Below are 21,157 nucleotides of genomic sequence, written 5' to 3'. Positions count from 1 at the left end.
ATTAATGTAACTTATCACATCAACCAGCTAAAACATAATAATAGTAACGTGATCATATCATTAGATGCAGAAATTATTTGGCAAAATCTGATACTCATTTATAATAGAAACTCTCAGTAAATTAGGACTAGAGGGTAACTTCTTAAACTTGATAAAGCCTATAAAAAAGCCTACAGTGAATGTCATACTTAAAAGTAAGAAACTAGTTTTACCACTAAGATCAACAAGGAGAGGATGTCCCCTCTCACGACTCCTTTTCAACATCACACTGAAAGTCTTAGCTAAAGTGTTAAGACAAGAAAAGGAAATAAAAAGTATACAGAGTGGAAAGAAAAAAATAAAACTGTTTACAGATGACACTACTGTCTATATAGAACATCTGAAAGAATTAACACATAACTCTTAGAACTAATAGGTGAATATAGCCAAGTAGCAAGATACAGGGTTGATACACAAAAGTCAATCACTTTCCTCTATACCAGCAACAAACAAGCGAAATTTGATAATAGGGACTTTGATACACCTTCAACAATGGAAAGATCATCCAAACAGAGAATTGATAAGGAAACATTGGACTTTAAATAAATCTTAGACCAAATGGATCTAACAGACATATACAGAACATTCCATCCAAAAACAGTGGAATACACATTCTTCTGAAGTACACACAGAACATTCTCCAGAATGGATCATATGATAGGTCGAAAAAAATGTCTTAGCAAATTTAAGAAGATTGAAATCATACCAAGTCTCTTTTCTGACCACAATGATATGAAACTAGAAATTAACAGGAGGAAAATTGGAAAATTCACAAATATGTGGAAATTAAGCAACACACTCCGAAATAACCAATAGGTCAAAGATTAAATCAAAAGGGAAATCAAAGCATATCTTGAAACAAACAAAAATGGAAACACAACATACCAAAACTTACGGGATGTAGCACAAGCAGTTCAAAGAGGGAAGTTCATACTGATAAATGCATGCATTAAGAAAAAAAGATTTTAAATAAACAATCTAAGAGTACACAAGAAACTGGAACAAGATGTAATGCACCGGATAGTGACTATAGTTAGCAATAACATACTGTATACATGAAAATTACAGAGTGTAAATATTAAATATGCCCACAATAAGAACAACACAATACAATGGTAATCATGTAAGATGAAGGATGTGCTAACTAACTGTATTGTGGTAATTGCTTCAATTCATCAAATCATCACATTATACACCTAAACTTACATGATGTTTTTGTGCCAGTTATATCCCAATAAAGCTGAAATTTTTTTTAAAACATATGTAAAAAGTGTAAATCATTTTTTGCATAAGCTTCCTGTGACAACCCTTTCTTTACCAAGCAAATCTAGTTTTCCTTGTCTAACATTCACACTTTTCATCCTCTTGCCCTAGTCAGTCTCTGCGGCTTATTTTTCTATCTTTTATGGATGTGTTCACATTTTGGCCTATTTCCATCCAGTTTCTCTCTGACCCTCCCAAAGACATCACTGCGTTTGATCCAGCTTAGTTCCCCAATGTCTTCCTTACAAATCCCTTGGATAATTTTTTCTCCCCCTCTGATTTGATCTGTCTGTACAATTTGACACTGTGAGATGTTTTTCCTCCTTTGGGAGATTCCTTTTCCGATTTCCACAGTGAAAACTCACATCCTGCTATTCTAAATCTTGCAACCATTTGTAAAACTAATGACATTCTTATTTCTTCCTTTCCATTATTTGTGTGTGTGTGTGCGTGTGTGTGTGTTAACCACTTCCTATAAAACACAAGTTTCCTGAGGACAGAGACTGTATAGTAATCACCTCTATAACCCACCTAGAACTAGGGCCAGTGTGAATCAGATATTTAATAGACACATTTGTACCATTTTATTTCAAATGAATCATTATTTAACTTTTCTATAAAGCTAAAACATAATAGATCCATTTACTGAAACTTAAGAAATATGTTGCACACAAATTCAAAGGGAAGAATATCCTCGTAGTAACTGTAATTGTTTTTTTAATATTTTTTAATCCCATGCTATACCTTTCCCTAAAGAACAAGTACTTACATATAATATATATGTAACATATTATATATTATATATAAGAAAATCTACTTTAGTATAGGCAGTCAAGCATTGTAAGAAATGGGGTCTAGATTCCTGAAATATAAAGTCTGAAAACATTTTTTTTTTTTTTAAGATTTTATTTATTTATTTGAGAGAGAGAGAATGAGAGACAGAGAGCACATGAGAGGGGGTAGGGTCAGAGGGAGAAGCGGGCTCCCCGCTGAGCAGGGAGCCCGATGCGGGACTCGATCCCGGGACTCCAGGATCATGACCTGAGCCGAAGGCAGTCGCTTAACCAACTGAGCCACCCAGGCGCCCAAGTCTGAAAACATTTGTGTTTTACTTTATTTTATTTATTTATTTATTTATTTATTTATTTATTTATTTATTTATTTATTTTAAGATTTATTTATTTGACACCGAGAGAGACACAGCGAGAGAGGGAACACAAGCAGGGGGAGTGGGAAAGGGAGAAGCAGGCTTCCCGCTGAGCAGGGAGCCCGACGAGGGACTCGATCCCAGGACCCTGGGATCATGACCTGAGCCGGAGGCAGACGCTTCATGACTGAGCCACCCAGGCGCCCCAACTTTATTTTATTTTTTAAAGATTTACTTATTTTAGAGAGAGAGAGAGAAAGAGCATGCAGGGGGAGGGGCAGAGGGAGAGGGAGAGAATCTCAAGCAGACTCCCCTCTCAGTCAGGAGCCTGACAGGGGAGTGGGGGGGCCAGCCTCACAGGCCTGAGATCATGACCTGAGCTAAAACCAAGAGTCAGATATTTAGGAGACTGGACCACCCAGATGCTGCAATATTTGTGCTTTAGAAGAAAGAAACTGCGCCTCCCAATACTACCTCCCTAATTAACTTGTCAGAATTGAGTCTGATATTTTTTTTGAATTTTCCGTTTTCAATCCTTTATAATTATTTTTAAATTATTCTTTAATAATATGTCTCTTTTCTGTCACATTACATATTTTTATATGTGAGAGGAAATCATTTGTGCTCCTTAATAAAATAACTTATTATTTTTATTCTTTTTGCCCTATTATAACTTTTCTTTTTGTCTGGCTAATGCCACTTTTACTGGTAACATTACTGATACATTGCTCTACCATTAGATAGAGGTAGCATTTTCTGGAGCTGAAAAATGTTATTTAGGTTGGATGGAGACGGCGGAGGACAGGAATTGCAATAGAATGCTTTCCTTGGGCAGACAAACCCTTCTTAAAATCCGACCCACTGGGCTGAGCTGGACTTGTGGGATCTAAGGACAAGGGAGTGGTGTGTGGTGGATAAGGATCAAGCACTTGGGATTGACATCTCCTTCTCCTTCCCGCTCTCATTCATTCCTGTTAATAATGACCTCAGTCACTCTTGGTACAGCTTTAGTCATCATGCTTACAAATAAGAGTAAGCCACAAAACTTAAAAGAACACTTAAAATCTAAATTATTGGGTTATCTCTATATTCTGTATGTTTTATTGTATTTGAAATGTTGTAGTCAAAGAAAAAACACCTGCTCTAAAACTATAGAGAGAAAAAAAAAAAAAGAGTATAAGATCTTTTTTTAAAGATTTGTTTATCTATTTATTTGAGAGAGAGTGAGCGAGCATAAACAGGGGGAGGGGCAGAGGGAGAGGGAGAAACAGACTCCCCGCTGAGCAGGGAGCCTGATGCGGGGCTTGATCCCAGGACCCTAGGATCATGATCTGAGCTGAAGGCAGACGCTTAACCGACTAAGCCACCCAAGCTCCCATAAGATCTTTTTTTTTTTTGAAACAAGCTAAAATTTGTAAAGTTAAATGAAGATTTGGTATTTCTTTAATGACTTGCTCAAGCACAGTTGGAAAGAGGAGATTGGCATCTCAGAGAGGACTTCAGACTCCACTTCAAGCTTATACTCGTTGGCATTTTTAGACGGCATTTCTTTCCCTGCCTAAAGGTGGAACATGCTGAAAGATGGCTAGAAGAGATTTGAACATAGGCCACTTTTATAAAGGTGATATTGAGAAGTATGGGTCTAGTGTGGGCAGTACTTCCTAATAATGCTTCCCCAAGTTAGACAGATTACACACCTAATTGCAGGCAGTGCTAGACAAACACAGGCCCAGGTGTCTCTGTAACTTTAACAGCACGGAGTAGCAAAGCAGAACCTCTGCTTCCTGGTGGTCCCTTGACAACCCGGGGGATACCTGTGGGAAGGACCTGCGAGGATTTTTTTCTCCCTAACTCACTAATTGCCTAACTCTTTTCTCCTCCTTGCATGGAGGAGTCATAATTGGTGTGAAAAGATGCCAGGAATTAAAAAGCAGCTCTTATGATGGGAAGAATGTAGCACTCACACCCCATTCCCAGCAATTCTTACTGGAATACAGAATCCTAGGAAAAGGGAAAGAGCTGCTATTATATAGCTCTTGGATAGAAGAAAAGGACACAAGGATCGACTAGTTATAACAGGAAAATAACAACACCAAAAATGGTACAAAAGGTGATAGGGTTTCGAAAACTTTGGAGGGAAGAAGCATTCATTTATATTTTGATTCAGCTTCTTTTCCACATTGGGTCAGAATGGAAAAGAGGTAAATATATTAATTTTTTAAAATTTAACCATTTCTGCTTATTTACAAACAAAAAAGGCCCATTAAAATGAGTTAAAGTAGACCTAAAAGTTGCGATTCAAGGACAATGTGCCTCAGAGTCATGGCAAACAGAACACAGATTCATATGGACACTAGAAAGTGTGAATAAATCATGCTGCTTAAATATATATGTACTCCTCTTTTCAAATATATGCTATTAAATAACTCCTCTGAAAGCATTACGGAAGTAATAGTATCTTTATTACTTATTTTATCAGTGATCTATTACTAAATGGACACCTATCAATAAAGTAGTTTCATTCTGTAGCCATTTATTTGACTTTTTTAAAAAGTCCTCTGATTCATTCTTCCCCTCCTGCTATCTTCTTCCTTTTTTTTTTTTTTTAATAAGATATAATGTATTATTTGTTTCAGAGGTTCAGGTCTGTGATCCAACAGTCCTACACGATTCACAGCTCAGGGAAGAATGAAGGGGGGGAATCGGAGGGGGAAACGAACCATGAGAGACTACGGACTCTGAAAAACAAACTGAGGGTCCTAGAGGGGAGAGGGGTGGGGGATGGATTAACCTGGTGATGGGTATTAAGGAGGGCACGTTCTGCATGGAGCACTGGGTGTTATACGCAAACAATGAATCATGGAACACTGCATTAAAAACTAATGATGTAATGTATGGTGATTAACATAACATAATTAAAAAACGATAAAAAAAAAGTCCTCAGATTCACATAAATATTGAAAACCTCCACTATCACTGGTGACTCTTACAGTCATCCATGCCCTCTATGATATTCAATCCAAAGGATATTTTCAATCTCCTATCCCTTTGTGCCTCAATGGCATTTAACACCGTTGACCATTCCTGCCTATCAGAAAAATGGTCTTCCCTTGGTGTTTGGACAAAATTTTCTCCTGTTTCTTCCTACTAGAACGGTCATTTCTCTTGAGCTCCCATTGTTTTTTTGTTTGGTTTGGTTTTTTAAAGATTTTATGTATTTATATTAGAGAGAGAGGGAGCGTGAGCCGGGGTGGGCGGGGGGGCGAGGAGGAGGGAGAATCCCAAGCAGACTCTGCACTGAGCACGGAGCCAGACACAGAACTGACCTCACAACCCTGAGATCACAACCCTACTCAAAATCAAGAGTCGACCACTTAACCAACTAAGCCACACTGGTACCTCTTGAGTTTCCATTGTTATCTCATCCTGTTCTACCATGCCTTTCCCTGTCAGTGTTGCTCAACCTTTTATTACAATGTGCTTTTTTGGGGGGATAAGCTTACCCATCCCCATGACTTCAATTGTCCTCTGTACCCTTGAGCTCTTTTCAGAGTTCACGCATGTATATTCACCTGCATAATTGAAGTATTATTTGTAAATTCCAAAATAATCTCAAATCCAACATGTCCAAAATTAAGCTCCTCATATTCCACACTTTCTTCCAGTAGTTTTTATTAGTGAATGGTCCTTCCATCTACTCAGTTGCAAAGGTCAGAAATTTGGGAGAGTTATTCTTGATACCCCCTCTGCATTATCTGTGACATGAAATGAATCAGGAAGGACTTATAAAATCTTATTCCCCCCCAAAAGAGGGTATAATTAAAAAGAGTTATAAGAAAGTAAATAAAAGTAAGGGTAGAAAGAGAAAATGTTGCTGGAAAAATGATAGTGAAAGTTAGTGAGAACTATATATAAGATCTTCCTTGGTCTTTATGCAATTCTTGTACACCTGTTTGGAACAAAGGATCTCAGAGTCAAACATATGTGGGTCTCTAAAAGAGAATATCTTCTCAATTATCTTTGGGATTTCTTTGGAAAGGGCTTATTGGGATGAGTCTTTAAAAAGAGATGTTGTTTCTCTTAATGTCAATGAATAGGTCTGCTTTGAATCACCAATTACTATCAAAAATACATTTGGATGTTAGTGTTCAGAATGTTCTTCTCACTTCAACCTTTCCTCAAACAAGGTGGGTGTGCCAGATCTGGGAATAAGTTAAAAGGTTTTAGCTTGTTTGTGTTCTTTTCCAGAGAACATGCTTTTGAAAAAGATATATTTTCTACTCATTGTAAACTGCAATATAATGCATATGGTGTAACTATCTTGGTGCTTACAGAATTAGCTGAGCAAGCCTTGTTGCTGCCTTAAGAGATTTTTAATTATATAGTTTATTTCAGTAATTGCTTTATTTTATAGAGCACTTACTTTGTGTACATGGCAACTGTTGTTCCTTTAATTATAAGGTTGAGTATCATATAATTACAGAGTAAATACACAGTTATTTCTGTCCTCTGTGCCAGTGTTTAGGTAACTTGGTGTTTGCACAAAGGAACCAAATGGTGCTGGGAAGTCTTTTATTTGATTCCCATATAAATAGGCCCCAGTGCAAAATCTGATCATGTATTACATTATTTTTCTTTTCAAACATTTACAAGTGCCAGACCAAAGTACACCTTTCTGAAATGATTTATATTACAATGAGAACTAAAATTGTAGGCTTTTTAAAATGCTGTCATGAAAACTTCCTTCTGTAAGTGTCCAGAAAATAATTTATTATGGTATCTTTAATACTTCCCAATTTCAAGTTTTATTGTTTGTCATTGCTATCAATGCTTAACTAAAATCTGATATATTTCTCTGAAAATTAGAAAAAAGTCACAATTCAGATATATTAAATACATATAAGTTCACAAACTAAAACAATAAAAATAGAAACAATTGATACTTTCATTTCAGTTTAACTTACCATAATTATTAAATATATATTTATTTTGTGAGTTTTATAAAGTATAAATTGTCAATTTCACATCAAATTCTGCAATGATCTAGATTTTGAAAGGTTTTTTTTAAATGATGTGTTTTATATTTCAGTTTCTCCTCATTAATCATGCCTAATAATCAAATAAACATGGTTCATTAATTGATTTATTCTATAGACATTAATTTTATGCTTACTGTGTTCCAGGAACTAAATATACTACATTCAATGTGCTCATTATCTAGTAGGAGAGGTAAATAAACAAACCAATAATTGTAATTTGTGTTAGAAATTCCCCAGTATTGCTCCATAAATAGCTAAGATGTGGTGCAGAGGAGAGAGTCATCAGTTACAATGAGGATGAGGGCAAAGGTTGGAGACCAGGAGGGAAAGAAATCAGATCTTGAAAGCGTAAAGTTGTCCTCTACACAGGCAAGATGAATTTTCAAAAAGTGTTGTCTAAAAGTGCAATAATGACCACTACTGGTTAAAGCTTGATGGAAAGGAATAGTAGTTCCATTTTATAGCAGGTCAAATATCTGCATGAGTCTATTAATCCAAAAGTTCTTTTTTTTAAGATTTTATTTATTTATTTATTTGAGTGGGGCGGGGTGGGGGGTAGAGGGAGAAGCAGACTCTCCTCTGAGCAGGGAGCCCAATGAGGGACTTGATCTCAGGACCCTGGGATCATGACCTGAGCCAAAGGCAGACGCTTAACCAATTGAGCCAACCAGGCACCCTATTAACCCCAAAATTCTAACAGAGTAGTTTAGAGTCTACTGATAATAAGATTATTTGATGGCAAGGAGAATTACAAATAATATTTTCTACTGCCCCCAAACTACAACCCTAATAGAAGTAAAATGAATTATTCAGGATGGGTAATTAAAGGATGGGAGCATATGGAAATATGCTTCCTGACACAGAGAACTTCCTGCCACAGAATAGGGCCACAGAAAACTCACCCTAGCAGATTAGAGTCTTGAGCATGTAAATGAATCTACTGTTCCTAAATGAATGGAGAAGAGCCATCTCTGTGGCCCAGCTAGTCCACATCGTACAACAAGCCAAATTCACTGATGATTTGGTATGGGTTAAGAGGTACACTGTGTTTTGAGAGTGTTATCGCAAATGTCCTACGGTGTAAAGCATTGCTTAATAGCCGATGTGAATTAGAATAGGAAAAATATCCTGTACATAAAATGTGTCCACAATTACATTTCCAAGGGTTCTGAAAAGACTCAATTAAAACAATGTAGTGTCCACAATTTACATTGAAAATTGTTTCCTCTTTTCCTTCTAGAGTGTTCACCACCCTTCTAAGTTCATGGTGAATTTGAGCCCACTGACGATTCTGAAATTCACTCTTTTGTAGTTCTGGTCAGTATTTCTTTTAAGCCATACTTAAAATATCAAGATCCTCCAATGTAGATTTGGAGTTAATCTGATTAACTGAAGTTAATCTACTGAAGCAAGGTCAGGAGAAATGCTTTAAGGACGTTTTGAAGCATGCCCCCACATGTGGTTGTAGGGTTACTGGGAAACCATGCTGTGGAATGCTCATCCTGAGGCCAAATAAACATTTATACCAAGAGAGGAGATTGTAAGCAAAAGCCTCTGTACAAAAGATCTTGTTAGCCACACACTAGAAGGGCTTTGTCTTTACCCAACACTGAGAAAACACTTCTGAGTCTTTTTCAGATAAACCTATTTCAGGTAAAACTAAACATACTTTCTAACTTAAAAGACGATAAGTTATGGAGACCTTTCATGTCTTCATATTATAAATATCAGTTACTTCTAAGTTACAAGGAACAGGTTTTCTTTTATAAACCACAAAGCCACAATATAAAATGAGCTGGGAGGTGGTTAAGAATAAAAGGCAAATTAACTTGTCAATAAGAGAAAAAGATATAAATGAGCTTCTACTTATCAACATTTCAAAACTAAGAACATGCCTCCTCACTAAATGCACGTATCAGCTTAAAATCTACTTTATGGTCAATGGGGAAATACTGCAAAAGGCAGAGAAAGGGAGAAGAAAAAGAACAGATGACTCAGAAATTTCTTAAGCAAAATTTTTAACTAGAAATTAATCTGCTCTTTTCTTGACTTCCTGCATATTAGAAATGTGTGTTGGAAGTAAGGTACAGTCTTGAAAGATCTGATAGAACAAACTGCAATTTATATACTTTGATTGAAATTTTTTTACCTATATAAAAATAAAGTTGATTTTCTATGAACTGTCCTAAGCAATTTAATAAGATCGAGGTTATGACTTGGGTCTGAGAAGTTTACTTTAGTAGAATTACTATATATTTTCTAAAACGTTTTTAATATAAAACTTTACTTATAATTCCTTAAGGAGCCTCTTTTAAGAAAGGACTACAAGAATGCATACCATAATCGAAGGTTATATAAAGGACCAGCAGTTATTAATTTTTTAGTAGCACTTGCTTAATTTTGTCTTCAAAGCAAAAAATCACTGTTTATATAGCTTGCATAATACCTTGGTTACCAAATGCACAGATACATACGCGTGCACACTATCAGAAAACACCCTGTCAAAAATAAATGGGCTAAGCATGGCTCACAAATCTTTGATTGCCTTTTCCATTTGTCCAAGTGCCTCCTCTGAAAGGTAGAATCACAACAGCCTGCATTTCATCACTGACCAAGAATTATGTTTGGCTATAACCTGGCTCTTAGGCAGACCTAAAATAATGTCCATTACACTTTTCTAATGGTTAATTATACATCCCCATATTGTCGCTGGTTTCTCACTTGTCCTAGTTACTACACTATTGAATTTCTTTTTTTTTTAAGGATTTTGTTTATTTATTTGACAGAGAGAGACACAGCGAGAGAGGGAACACAAGCAGGGGGAGGGGGAGAGGGAGAAGCAGGCTTCCCGCGGAGAAGGGAGCCCGATGTGGGGCTCGATCCCAGGACCCTGGGACCATGACCTGAGCCAAAGGCAGACGCTTAACAACTGAGCCACCCAGGTGCCACCACTACACTATTGAATTTTAAGAATAATTGGTAACGACGTGTTTTTCATGATAGAGGGAATCTAAACATCTGCAACAATGTTTCCACTATATATTTTGTGCATATGAATTCTGTGTCCTTAAACACAATATTTGGTTTCTGGCATAGGGGAATCTGAAGTTCAGGGATTTCTTTAGGCCGTTGTCAACACCTTTCAGATTTTTTTCATATGTTTGTGGTATTACCAACATTAGCTCTTAATAATAACATGGGTGTGAAGAAGAATCCTGAAAGCTAAACCTTAATCATATTTTTATTTTCATGTTTGCCTTATTCCACATGAAATCTCATAGTAACTCGTTTTCTGAGTGCATAAATGGATGCTCAAGAATAATCTCTCTTGAAGAATGAAATTTATAAAGATTCCTAGAATTAGGCAAACATAAAAGTTGTGGGTTTTGACCCAAGACCACCCACAAGTCTCCTTTTGCTTCTTCCTAAATCTTTTAGTTCTTCTGATTACATCAGAGAGGAAGTCTATATTAGGGGCTGGTTTGTCTTTAACACCTTTTTAAAATTTGCTAACCCCTCTTTTAACAAAGAGCCTGTGTTGCCAGCCCTGGGCCATTTATATATCTAGAGCAGCCAAGAGAATGAAGCTAGTGGGGCTGAAGCAACCCAGAGGAGCATCAATCAACTGAGCACATGTCATGTTGATAATAAATACTGAAAACTGGGAATCCTGAGTCTACAAACCCAGAGGGTGTCCTGTATTTCATTCAGACATTGGGGTAGCACTGCCCCTTTCATCTGAATTTCCTGATGAGCTAGGCAAACATGATCTTACTCTCGATAATATTGTACGAAGCTCACGGGCAAATACTCTCATTTCCCAGACACATTCCCATGGGTACATTCATATTCTTTAGAGAATATCAGACTTTTCTGCTGTGACAACTCAGCTGGATGCAAGAATTTCTCAATGTGACGGCAGAAAGTCTAGGAAAGGTAATCAAAGCAGCACCTGATGAAGAGAGTTTCCCTACACCTCTTCATGCCTTGTGCAGTCATAAACTTTGCCTTTCATACTCTCCCATACAATAAGTAGAATTTTCCCGAGACCCCAGGACTTCTGAGGGAGTGGAAAAGGGTCAGAATATCTCTCACTTGGCGAAACCTCAAAAGTCTTACAATGTATGAGGCTACCCTTGTCAAGGAAATGTCTTTGCTAAATATTCACTGAATTCTTCGTAGAACTGGCTGGTGCTGGGAGCTGGTAATAGCAAAATGAATTAAAATTGCTTCCTGCCATCAGGTAACTCAAGTAACTAGTGAGTGTAAGAGAAACTAGTGTATCTCCAGCATCTAGAACAATGGCTACCTCATTATCCGCTCTCATTATAGTTTTCAGGAAATCATTACACAGTTTGACAAGATTAAGACCCAACTCCATTGCAAGAGCAACAGAATTTCACTGACGAAGGAACTGAGGCTTAGAGATGTTGAGTGAGTTGTGCACAGTATGCAGCTACTAAGTGCCAGGACTATTTCTAGAGTTTACCCCTTTTGCAGCTATATGACAGTATCATGGTCTAGACAAGGAGTGATCAGTCTTAATATACAATACTTCATTAAGCTGACTTGTCCAGAGTAGTGTTCCTGGGCCTGTTAGCCCTCCATGGTGGCTACTGAGAATTATTATTATTATTATTATTATTATTATTATTATTATTATTATTATTATTATTATTTTAATTGATGGAGCAGGCCTGACCCAGGCCCGTGCCCTTATGTCTTTTGACTGCATCTGGGGCATGGTTTTTGCAGTGTCCCTGTCTGCATTAGTGAGATAAGACTCTTCTACCCTTCTTACATCCTGAACATGCATACAGCTGGAAACTTCCTGAGAGAGGAGGAAGACAAGGAAGAAGGGAAGTAAGAATTCCAAGAAACTTCTTTGGCTAAGTGATTATCTGCTTTCTATTGAGGCTTTCTTGTTGGTATTCAGGTTTCTGGAAGCACTGAGCGATTATGTGGCTGGTGAGTGGTTCACCAGTTCCTGTCATCATGAAATTCACTTTAAGCCCATTAAAGCATGTTTGAATTAAATGGATAGAAACAAACAAAAAACCCAATAGTTTTAATACATTTTTAAATTTTGGAATAATTTTAGATTTATGGCCAGTTTGCAACTATAGCACAGAATTCCAATATATCCTCCACCCAGCCTTCTTAATGTTAACATTTTATACAACTATGGTATGCTTCTCAAAACTAAGAAATGTACTTGTGTTCAGGACTTTAAACACTTTACTGAGAGTCATAATAGATTCATTAATAACTGGAGGTAAATTCCATATTCTTGTTTGGAAGACTTAATATTATAATGATACCAGTTCTTTTAGAATTAAAGAATAAATTTAATATAATCCCTATGAAATGCAGTGGGGTTTCCTTTAGAACTTGACATAATAATTTTGTTTTATTTTAGAAAAGTAGAGTAATAAGAAATTTATCCTAGTAGATATTAAAATATGTTATTTACTTAAAATGATGTGGTATTGATGTAATAAAGAGACAAAATGAACGAATGAAAAGAGAAATCTCAGAAATAGATCTAGGTAAACACAAAAGCATGATAAATGTTACAGATCAAATCAGTAGAAAAGGACGGATTATTTCATAAACACTTTGGATCAAATGGCTACAGAATGATTTGAGGACCATAAATCAAAATAAATTCCTAATAGATTAAAATTGTTAAACAGAATAAGAATATTAAATTATATATATGCATATAAAAGGATGTTAAAAAGTTATAACAAAGGCAGAAATCATAAACTTAAGTAACAGTTCAGTTATATGCATTTTTAATATATTTCCATAAGGAAAGGTAAAGAAAAACTATATTCTTGAAGTTGGTAGAATATGTCACTCCAAAATATGTCCACTATGACATAAGGATTATTTTGAGCTAAAGGCACTTAGAAAACAAGCAAACAGCAAATGCAAGCAAAGCATTTAATTTCCCCTTTTCTTCTGCAAATAGAAGGTAAAAATTCCCATGTGAAAGATGCCCTTCCTTTACCAGGAGAAAAGCAATATTCTTCATTTGGGAGTTAAAGTTGAGAGAATTCTGCACAAACAGACCTTGTTAAAATATTTTTTATCTTCCTTTGGCCTCACCATATATTTTAGTTTCTTCACAATTGTGTCTCTTTGTCCAACCTAGTATAAAAACATTTAGGTTTTGCCACATCTTTGAGCTTCGTTTCCTTATGAGATCTCCTGTGTCATGTAACACTTATATAAACTTGTATACTTTTCTCCTGTTACTCTGTCTTACATCAGTTTAATTCTCAGGCACAGCTGAAAAACCCTAAAAAGGGAAGAGATAAAATTTTGCCTCCCCTACATTGCAAACCCATTTCCATATGGAAAAAAAATTTAAATTTCAAAATAGACTCAATCCAAACAGAGAAGACTGATATCCTTAAATTACAAAATCACGACAAAATATGAAAATTCTATTTAGAATAAAAAATGAACATGAATAAGAACTGTGAAGTAGAAGGTATAAATATGGCCATTCACATATTAAATATATACGGACTCAGACAGACATGCGATCTTCGAGAAGACACAATGTCTCTTTTAGACAATTGGGAAAGATTTAATTTAAAAATGACTACAGCCAGGGTTATCTTAGAACAAGTAGTTTTGGTATGTCAAGTCATAGACTCCATAGAACCATTCTATGAATCACTTCGCAATATGGATCTAAAACCTTAAAAATGCTGCGATTCCGTTTTTAGTAATCTACCCCCAGGAAACAGTGAAATATTAGAATAAAGATTTAGCCACAATTATAACTGCTGTTGTATCACTTAATAAATAAACTTAGAAGTAATATAAAGGCCCTTCAATAGAGAGTGATCTAGAAAAATTTGTTTCATTTATATGCTGAAATACTAGAAATTAATAAAAATTATTTTGAAGAAATGTATTCATTGATTTGGGAGATGTTCACAGTTTATAGTTAGATAAGAAAGCACAGTGTAAAACATAACAAAAATATATATACATAAAAATATCTAGAAATATGCACATCAATATGTACTTTTAGTAATAATGACTTAATTTTTTGGTGGTGCTTATTGATGTCATTTTTATCTATATATCTGTTATGCATCTGAGAGCTTAAATTAAAAATAAAATTAATCATAGAAATTGTCTCTATGCTAAGCAGGTAAATTAGATAGACAAATGCCACACAAGTTTACTTTGTACGAAAAATTGCCACCAGTGGTTACTGAGCAATCATTTTCGTAAGCAGTAGTATGAAAGCGTTCTAAAATTTTACAGGAAATGAGAATGTGTTCCATCATTAATATCATTTGAGTTAAGTTAGAAAGTCAGATAAGGCCCTAAGGTCACATGGAGTCTTTAATGGAGCATATGTTTGATTCAATAGAAATGTTATAGCCAAAACATTTGCATCAATGAACTACACATGAATTAAAGATAAGTGAATCAAAAGCCTTAATGTACTGATTTGGAGTCACAAAATCTGTATAATTGTTAAATGTTTCATTAATTTACCAAATGGTTCCTACTTCATGTCTTTTTCTATTTGCAAATTAGAGCTAGTACAAAATACATTCGGTCTGTGCACCATAGAAAATGTTAAGCTAATAGTTAGAAAACACTTTAGAGTTCTTTTGAAGAATGTAAAATGTGTATCAAAAGAAAGAATATTATGTCTTTTGAGAGGAAAGTTTATGACTACAAATAATATTTGAAATATTATTAAACTTTAATGTACCTGTTCTTACACTAGTAATAATGATACAATTTATATAGCATCACATACTTAAAAATGTTTTAACACGTGATTTCATTGAAATTCACTTCAACTCTGAAATAGATAAGCAAATTTTGTACACCTATATGTGAGAAATTGAAGGCCAGGGAGGTTAAGATGTGAGAGAGAACTGTCTGCGGGTCAGACAAGAGTGGTCAGTTATTGGTATCTTTTAAAAAGAAGCTTGACAAATCTTCACAAGGAGATACCAGGCTTGTGAAAAAATCTTGAAATTATTTCATATGAACATTGGCTGAAAGAACTGAGGAAATGTAGCTTGGAGAAGAGACTGTGCTGGATATAATGAGAGCTGGGTTCAAACGTCAGCATGCTACTTTGGATAACAGGGAATCTCAGACTTATTTTTGTTTTGTTTTGAACCAAAGGACACCTAGGCTTACAACTTGGTACTGCCCTTTAGTAACTACTAGAACTTAGAAGTCTTGGGTTCCTCGTCTTTAAAATGAAGATTTTGATACTTACCTCCATTTTATTTATTTTTATTTTTTTTTAATTTTTTATTTATTTGTGAGAGAGAGAATGAGATAGAGAGAGCATGAGAGGGAAGAGGGTCAGAGGGAGAAGCAGACTCCCCGCCGAGCAGGGAGCCCGATGCGGGACTCGATCCCGGGACTCCGGGATCATGACCTGAGCCGAAGGCAGTCGCTTAACTGACTGAGCCACCCAGGCGCCCCCTTACCTCCATTTTAATGGATAACATGTGGATTTGATTCTGAACCTGAGAAAGGAATACAGTAGTTCCCCCATTCAGAGTAGAGAATGCTTTGATACAATCACAGCCAGTTTACTAAAATCAAATTCACCACCATACTGTGAGAATAACATTTTTAAAAAACAACTGAAGTCATTGAGACAGTGCCTGCCACATATAGCAGAGATTCAGAACGTATAGCTAGCGTTAAACTCATTTTGTGTCCTTTGATGTCCTTTGGAGACACCAAGCCTTTGACCGCAGAATATGATTTTGATAAATTGGCTGTTACAAAGCCTGTTTCTCAGGTTGAGAATCAAACACGTTAGTTCTTAGATGGCTGATCATCTTCTGAATGGCTGACTTTGAGAATATGAAGTCTCTGGGTAATTTAGGAGGTGCGCTTTTATCCCCAACTACTCAAGGCTATTTTCCTTCATACTGTTTTGGGAAATTTCTTTCTCCCTTTGTGGATTGGATAACTCATGTTAACGTTCTTATTTAAACATTCTCAATGGTTAAGGCCAAAATATACTCTGGAAATGAGGCCGTAATCTTGAAGTTCCAAGAACTGGTGAGATTCTCCAGTGGCCCTGTATATGACTCTATAAAATTTACCAGCCATTCCAGTTCCACACAATTTAACTCTAGGCATCCCTAGGATTCTGGCTTCACAAGGGTAAAGTCAAGATCTTTCAAAATCACCAGAAGACCACTAACCTAATTGTTACATTCATAGCCTCTAGAACGAAATAATTTTGGTTCTAAACTTCCTGTAATATGTACTGGCTATGTGACCTAGTGCAAATATTAAGCCTCTCAGTGTCCCAGTTACTCAATCTGTAATGTAGGGATTTTTTTTTTAAGATTTTATTTATTTATTTGAGACAGAGAGAATGAGAGAGAGCACATGAGAGGGGGGAGGGTCAGAGGGAGAAGCAGGCTCCCTGCCGAGCAGGGAGCCCGATGAGGGACTCGATCCCGGGACTCCAGGATCATGACCTGAGCCGAAGGCAGTCGCTTAACCAACTGAGCCACCCAGGCGCCCTCTCGCCCTGCTTCTTGACCAACAGTCTAGGGTACATGTGGCTTAAGCCCCACTCACTGCTTTGCATTTTAATTCTATTTATCCCAGGAATCTTGATCTTGTTTTGAACATTATATATTTTTATTTTTATATTTTATGCTTGATATTCATGTGTTTGAAGCAATCTAGAAGGAATCTCAGAGTACAAACTTCTCGTTCTACTTTTACTAAAAGTTTAAGCTAAGCCTGAAGGAAGAGAAGCTTTACTATTGTCCATATTCTTAATATTGTACGAGAAAGGTACTATTTATTATGAAGTCTTTGGAATCCACATCAGACTGAGACTAGAATTGTCAAATAAAATACAAGAAGCCACTTAAATTTAAATTTCAGATAAACAATGAATAACATTTTTGTATGAATAAGTCTCAAGGACTGCATGGACTTCATACTTATCAAAAAGTATTTGATTTTTTAATAGAAATGAAAGTCTACCTATATCTTTATTCCTGTATTTTTATTTACTAAACATGGCAATCCTAAATTAGGCACAATAAAAGATTTCTTATAATGAGAATATTGGATCTTCATGGTCATTTGTTGTTTCTGAAATCTTCAGGTTTTAATCACAAACTATAGGCATTCTGGGTCTCTATGACTCCTAGACCTGTGAAATTAAATGTGTTCATGTCTGTCAAACATTAAGCATAGTGTTTGGCCCAGGAAAAAGTTTCAGAAATGAAAATTAATTATTAATGTATGAAATACTGACTGTATTGAAACTGAAAATAAATACTTCAAATAAAGGAATAAGAGATCAATATAAACTAATGGTTTCCAGGAAGTGTGTGAAATGATTGGACTTTAAAAATGACTGGCATTTGGATATGAAAGAAGCAAAGAAAACCTCCTTACTGAATGTGGTTTGGGAATAGGGAGACATGACAAACTTACAAACTAATCACTGGATTTGGAAAAGGCAAAGAGGAGACATTTTTGACAGGTTTCTCGCATAATACCATGAAATAAGTTTGCAAGGGGAAGAGAGAGTCAGATAATAAAACACAATGAAAGGCAGGCAGAAGAATTTGGACTCAGTGTGGTAGACAGGAGGAAGCCCTTTTCAATTTTTGACCAAGGAAGTAAAATGATGAAATTGGCCCCTTACAAAATTAGTCTGTCCAAAGTATGCAAGATGGATTGGAGAAGAGAGAAACTTATCGGACATATCAGTTATGAGGCTATCATAGTCATCCAGCTATGAAGCGATGAGGACCTAGATTAGCTGGTGGCATGAGAACAGGTGGATCAAGAAAATCTGAAAGATAAGTGAGAGGAGAAATGACAGGAACTGAGTAGGTAAAGGAAAGTCAAGGTGATGTCAAGAATTCTTAAACGTACAACTGAAAAATGGTAATGACAGTGAAAGAAATAAGTAAATTGATAAAACTGAAAAATAAGACTAATTTTAGACAAACTGCAGTGCAGAAAAAAAAAAAAAAGATAACTTTTCCTGGAATCACATGTGTGTTTTTTTTCTTTCAATAATCAACCAGTGTTAGCTGCGTGGCCACTTGATATTTGGATTACCCTTATTTCCAAATCAGATAATCAAGTGCAGGAGACTGTCACCTGGCAGGGCTAGAAAATCAGTTATGATTAAGGAAATAACCTATGTAGATCTATATAGGCTGTACATGGATTGCCTATTTTTATAGAATTATAGCTTAATGAAATGATCTCAAATATAGACATAAAAATATTCAACAATTCTTTTGGTATAAGATTCTTCCTGGATTTATGATGTAGCATTGTATCCATTAATCATAATTATTCTATATCAATATAGAAATGCTAAATAACACCATTCTAGGGCAGAGTGTTGTAAATATACTACCTTTTAAGGTTTTTTGCATTATTTTGTCTTACACTTGTTTTTTTAATATTAAAAAATTTACATATTTTAGTAATTCTATAGGGAAGGAATTTTTATTTCTTCCTGCTCAAATATGGTAGTTATTTATAATTTTCAGGCCAGTTTCCTAAATAATTTTTTCCCAACAATTTTATTTCCATCTCAACAAACAGTGACATCACAAATTTATTCAAACAAGAAAAGCATTTTTCTTTTCTTTTCTTTCTTCTTCTTCTTCTTCATTTTCTTTTTTTTTTTTTTTTCTTTTTTTGGTTGGGGAGAGTGATGCCAGGGAAAGTAAGAAAAAATAATCAGAGGAGTGGTTGAGGAGCAGAAAAAAAAGATCCATTGTTTCCAATGGAATATTCTGTTTTGAATTCATGACGACCTTCCTTATTTATGAAGTACCTTTTTCTAGCAGGTTTTTGATACAAATTACAGATTATTTTTTGTATGTGTACATGAATTATATCAAAGTAGCATCCAAGAAGTTAACTTCTGCGAGTAGGAAAATATGATTGTCCCCACTTTCAGACCAAGAAAAGTGAACTTTCATAAAAATTGTCCACATCCTCATGACTGGTGAGTGGCCTAAACAAATCCATGTCTTCTAACTTTTGCCACTGTAGTGATTTTTGGCAGAAAAAGAAAATAATCAACAAATGTCGGTGAAATCTAGGGAAAGAAGAAGAGGAGGTGTTACTAATACTCTTTTACCACTATTACATAACTTTTCACAAATGCAGTACTTTGACTCCCAAAAGCCCTGAAAATGGTTTACTTTGCTCCCCAAGGATTATTTCATTCCTCCTCCCCAAGAACTCCCACTCTGACATCAAAAACACTCTACTCAGGTTGCTTTTGAACCTCTCACAGGCATTTTTAATTTTTCTTTTAGAAGTTAAGGATAAATTTTGGGGCATCTGGGTGGCTCAGTTGGTTAAGCGTCTGCCTTTGGCTCAGGTAAGATCTCGGGGTCCTGGGATCCAGCTAGAGTCTTCTTCTCCCTCTGCCCCTCCCTCCTGTTCAGCTCTCAATCTCATTCTCTCTCTCAAATAAATAAATAAATATTAAAAAAAAAGAAGTTAAAGATAAATTTGAAAGCAAAGGAAATGACTTTTTCAGTATGTTCAGAACATAGTTGGCAAAAATAAAAAATTGTAAATATACCATGCTCCGGATATAGTAACTAGAGATTAACAGAATTGCTTTGAAAATGTAAATTTTTTAACAATCAATTCCTTTCTACTTCTTATTTAAATTTTCAAATAAGCTACCTCATGTTATTCATTCTTCAACAGATTGAGTTGCAAGATGATGAAAACTCAGTCTATATTCTGCAGTAGAGATCTCAATAGTACATGCTTTCTTTTCTCCTTGTCTTCTTCCTCTTCCTCCTTCTTTTTCTTCTTCTATTTCTGTCAATATTTTATGATGATGATGCAATTAGGAGTACTGGATTGGGACAATACTCCCTGTTACTAGTAATTTTTTAGCCATCAGTACTACATAAATATGTTTGTTTGTTTGTTTTTAGTACCTTGTGTAGTAAGGCTTCAACTATCAGGAAGATAACCATCCTGTTCCAATTTTCTAATATATATCAAGGGAAAAATCTTGGATTGTATCCACGCTACATTTTATATTTGATACCATCTTACTGAATTTTGAAGGTTGGGGGCTGGGTGAGAAGCAGAAAAAAATATTGTTTTAAATGGAGTATTCTGTTTTTGAATTAATGACGATCTCTGTTGCTTGTGAAGCATATTTTTCTCTAGCAGATCTTTTGATTCTTTCCCTGACAGACTGCTGTATAACATGTTTAATGAACATGACATAGTAGGTAGTAAGCATTCCTGACAGTTCTGAATAAATATTCATCATACTAAAAAAGACAATGACATTCTATTCCCTTCATCATTAAAGGATCCTGTACACTTAATTCATTTTCTTATGATTACAACAAACTGCATTGGTTGGAATATCTAACTTGTATTTTCATTTACTCTGTCTAAAATAAATTTCTTTTATATCCTCAAGTGATCAACACTATTTAAGAAGAGGCTCATGTAAAGTCAAATAACTAAACAAGTGAGGGAGTCCAACAGTCGACCAGGTATTTTAGACAATACAGTTAGTTCATGTAATGTAGATCATATGTCTAGATGAATGGTTCTATTTTAAACTTTTATTTAGGATATTCAAATTGATTAAGGCCTCCGT

The sequence above is a fragment of the Mirounga angustirostris genome, unplaced genomic scaffold, assembly GCF_029215605.1.
Source record: "Mirounga angustirostris isolate CCGP_5_RB_7025 unplaced genomic scaffold, mMirAng1.0.hap1 SCAF_4, whole genome shotgun sequence".
NCBI classification, from domain to species: Eukaryota; Metazoa; Chordata; class Mammalia; order Carnivora; family Phocidae; genus Mirounga; species Mirounga angustirostris.
Note: the sequence above shows the minus strand (reverse complement) of the source record.